Source organism: Cicer arietinum, chromosome 2 (assembly GCF_000331145.2).
Source record: "Cicer arietinum cultivar CDC Frontier isolate Library 1 chromosome 2, Cicar.CDCFrontier_v2.0, whole genome shotgun sequence".
NCBI classification, from domain to species: domain Eukaryota; kingdom Viridiplantae; phylum Streptophyta; class Magnoliopsida; order Fabales; family Fabaceae; genus Cicer; species Cicer arietinum.
The window spans coordinates 44,675,140-44,679,738 of NC_021161.2; the positions used below are offsets into that span (position 1 = coordinate 44,675,140).

Below are 4,599 nucleotides of genomic sequence, written 5' to 3' on the forward strand. Positions count from 1 at the left end.
GGTCTAGCTCGACTTAGCACCATTGTGGCAAATCATGGTAGTGGGCAATTTAAAACGATTACAACCTCTATTAACTCATACTTTTGAGAATCATCAAAGAAGATATGTTATATATGTTAAAATTGGTGTCTATCATGAGTATATTACTATTGACTCTAAAAAAAAATTGTATGGCGGTGGCCCTACAAACACAATTATCACCGGAAACATGAACGTTTAGAGTGGACTCAAAACAACCGACACAACCATATTTTGTAAGTTAATCATTAATTTTCACTATTTTATTCATCTATTTTCCTTAAAATTAAAAGAGAGTACACAATAATTTTAATAATTATGTTAGTCGAGAAGAAAGAGAGAGAAAAATATTAAATTGAGATTCTCTTATATTAATTTAATATGTTTATTAGATCTTAATTTGTTAGTTTATTACAAAGCGTGTACAATAGTTAATGTAATTAACAAGAGAGCAAAAAATATATAAGTTAATAGATAATGTATTCAAAAATTGCTTACAAGAATTTAATGCAAAATTTGGGTAATTTTTATTTTGGTAGGATGAACGAAAAATAAATATGATATAGAATTATCTAATTAACCTTATGTTAATTAATTTTTGGACATTTAAATGTTCACAAAATCACCTTTAGTAAAGACTTCATTGACATGTCAATTGCATTTGAGAATAAAGCTTGTCCTAAAGGTAAATAAGCAATAGCACATCGAGTTGAAGGTGATCGATCAGTGTTCTTCTAGTGTGCATTTATTGTTTATCAAGACACATTATATGTAAACAGGGGTCTTCATTTCTATCGTAATTGTGAGATTTATGGAACCATTGATTTTATCTTCGGTTAGTTTGGTACTACCTTGATCCAAAGCTCCAAAATATTGGTAAGGAAACCCATTCAAGGACAAGAAAATGTTGTGGTGGGAGATGGCTCATCCCACCAAAACATGCACACTAGAATAGTTCTCCAAAATTGTTCCATTATGCCAGACATTGAGTTATATCCTTATCGATTTACGGTGGAGACTTACTTGGCAATGCCATGGAAGGCTTTTTCAAGGGCGGTTTTCATTAACAATTATTTTGATGATTTTATTCAACGAGATGGATATATGATCTTGAAATTTAAGGAAACAAACAATGAAAACTCTTACTTTGCTGAGTTTGACAACATTGAACCCGGTGCCAATGCTACATCAAGAGTTAAATGGGCAAAAGATGTCATTACCAAAGATGAAGCTGTCAGATTCACTGCTGAACTGTGGCTTATTGCTAGCAGTTGGTTGGCTTTCATTGGGGTGCCATACAATATTGGATTATAGGCTTAAACATTAATTAATTACTAGGCTTATGATAATTTCTTTGTACCATTTTAACTACAATAATTTTTATTTTTATTATAACTGTAATTATTATAAATAATATTGTGTAAAGATCGAACACTAAATTATCAATCAAAAAAGACTTAATATCACTTTTGGTCCCCTATTTTAGCTAAATCATGAAAATAGTCCTCCCATTTTAGTCCTCAAACAGAATTTAGGTATAAAATTTGATGAAATATCATTTTTTAATGATGTATAAAAAAAATAAGATGATGTGGCAGAGTCTATGTGGATTAATTGCAATTTAATATCAACCCAAATTTGAAAAAAAAAATTCTAGTTTTAAAAAAAAATTCCTATTTTATTAAATATTTAATTACAAAAAAGATTAAAAAATATGTAAAACACTTTCTTTCATTAGACACACGCACGCACACAATTTAAAAAAAATTGAGAAACCTAAATGAACAAGTGTTGATGATTTTATTTAAATAAAGAAATGGACAAGTATTGATAAATTCAATGTCAATAATAATGATATACTGAAATTTTTGCATTTTGTGAATTGTATGGTCATATAAACAAAAATACTTTGAGTCATATATAGATGCTATCTTTACTTGTCATAAATGGTAGTAGCATGTAACTAATAAGAATGATAAGAATAAAACTTATATGGAAAACTGAGAAACCAAAATAGAGTGGTTAATAAATATTTACTTTCATCTCAATTGAAAAGTTAAATATTTTACCATTATTAATTTATGTCATTGACATATATCTTATGGATTTGTAAAATCGTTTACTTGGTAAGAATTGGTTTATACCTAACAAGAGTGTGTTCAACTATTAGAATCGATGTAGTGATGTTTTTAGTGAATGATTTCTAATTAATAATTAATTATGTCATTGAAAAAAGATCTCAAAGAAAAAAATCTTAATTGCATTTTTGGTCTCCTAATTTAGGTAAATCACAAAAATAGTTCTCTCATTTTATCTGTCTCTAATTTTACTCTACAAACAAAATTTAGGTCCAAAACTATTATATCATAACCATACAACCTTGTGACATACCATGAAAATAACCTTTATGCTGCTATATATATATATATATATATATATATATATATATATATATATATATATATATATATAACCATCTTTACAATTTATGCGACTATCAAAATATATTTCTTTTATGTTTTTATTAATAACTTTATTATTTAGCTATCTTTTATAAATTTATCAATCGTTTTAAACTAAGCCTTTGTTAAAATTTTGCAGGATAAGATCCTTGAACATATCACGTTTAGTTAGCTCATCACGATCCTTTTTTCAGCAAATTTTTATTTCATATGTTTCCATCTTACTCATAGTGGTCAGCACCGTTGACTATAAAAAGGTGCTTGCATTATTTCGCTCCCATAAATTAGAATCTCGTCGCCTTATTGAAGTGAATCATCAGGATTATCCTATATGGTTTTCTACTAATGATCGTACGTATCATGTTGTTTTAGATCCAAAATGGTCTAGCTTGGCCTAGCATCATTGTGGCAAAGCATGGTAGTGGGAAATAAAAAATGATTACAATCGCTATTAACTCGTATTTTGAAAATCATCAAGGAAGATAAGTTATATATGTTAAAATTGTTGTCTACCATGAGTATATTACTATTGACTCTAAAAGGACTAAAACTTTTTTGTATGACGATAGCCCTACAAACACAATTATCACCAAAAACAAGAACTTTTAAAATGGACTCAAAACAACCAATACAACCATATTTTATAAGTTAATCGTTTATTCTCACTATTTTATTTATCTATTTTCTTTAAAGTTAAAAGAGAGTACAAAATAGAGTGGTTAATAAATATTTACTTCCATCTCAATTGAAAGTTGAATATTTTACCATTATTAGTTTATGTCATTGACATATATCTTATGGATTTGTAAAATCGTTTACTTGGTAAGGAATTGATTTATACCTGACATGGGTGTGTTTAACTATTACAATTGATGTAGTGATCTCTTTTAATGAATGATTTCTAATTAATAATTAACTACGTCATTGAAAAAAGATCTCAAAGAAAAAAGATTTAATTGTATTTTTAGTCCCCTAATTTAGTTAAATTACAAAAATAGTTCTCTCATTTTATTTGTCTTCAGTTTTAGTCCGTAAACAGAATTTAAGTTCAAAACAAAATATTTTAATGATGTGTTAAAAATAAGATGATGTGGCATAGTCTATGTGGATTAATTTCAATTTAATATTATTCCAAATTAAAAAAAAAAAAACAATTTCTAGGTTTAAAAACAAATTTCCTATTTTATTAGATATTTAATTACAAAAATCACATAACAACCTATTTGACATTTTGAAATACTTCTTTATAAGATCCTCTCCATCTTGTTCTCTCTCTGTTTTTTTTGTTTTAAAGTATTTTGGGTTTTGTTGGAGGAGACATATATTTCTATTGATAATTTTTGGATTGATTTTTAATGAATTTATTTGCCTACAAACGCATAACTTACAATTTAATCATTGTTTGATGGTAGTGTTGTATTTTAAAATGTTATAAACGAATCTAATCCCTACAAGATGAGGAATTTCTACCGAGAAGCATATATTTTCTAAAGATACATCATTCTTCTACTTGCTTTGCGAACTAGGTTGGCATGTTATTTTTTTTATTTTTTTATTGAAAAGAGTAAAGAAATAAAATATAAATGAGAGAGAGGTAGGCATTTACTATCATTAGCAGCATGTTTTCAACAAGCTACAAGTTGCGGCTTATATAGCTATCCCTTTCCTTCAATTAGTTATAATAATAACTAACTAATTGTAACCGTCAAACCAGAACTAGAGGTAAGATAAAAACTACTACATTAGATATTTTAGGAATTATATTTCAATTTTCATTTTCTATTATTTAATAGTTAAAACAATATTTTGAAAACATAAAATATAAATGTCATGCAGACCTATGTAATTTTCTACTTTCAAGAACCTAAATTCAATAATTCAACTAAAAAAGTGTTATAATATTATTAAAAGTAGGGTTCACTTTTTTTTCCAAACAAAATTGCAACAGGTCAAAACAAAATTGTTCTTCTTCAATCTTGACTGTCGACTTATTTAATTGTTATATCAACGGTTTTAGAAGACACTTCACTATAATGGGCATATCTTATGATGGCCCAGACTAAACACCACCTGAACGTATGACTTCATCACATGACAGGAAAATAAAGCATTATCTAGG

General features: G+C 27.3%; 1 pseudogene; it reads left to right on the top strand.

Moving 5' to 3' along the window:
- Positions 1-639: 639 nt before the first annotated feature.
- On the top strand, positions 640-1,332 carry LOC113787183 (pectinesterase 4-like; annotated as a pseudogene).
- Positions 1,333-4,599: the final 3,267 nt, after the last annotated feature.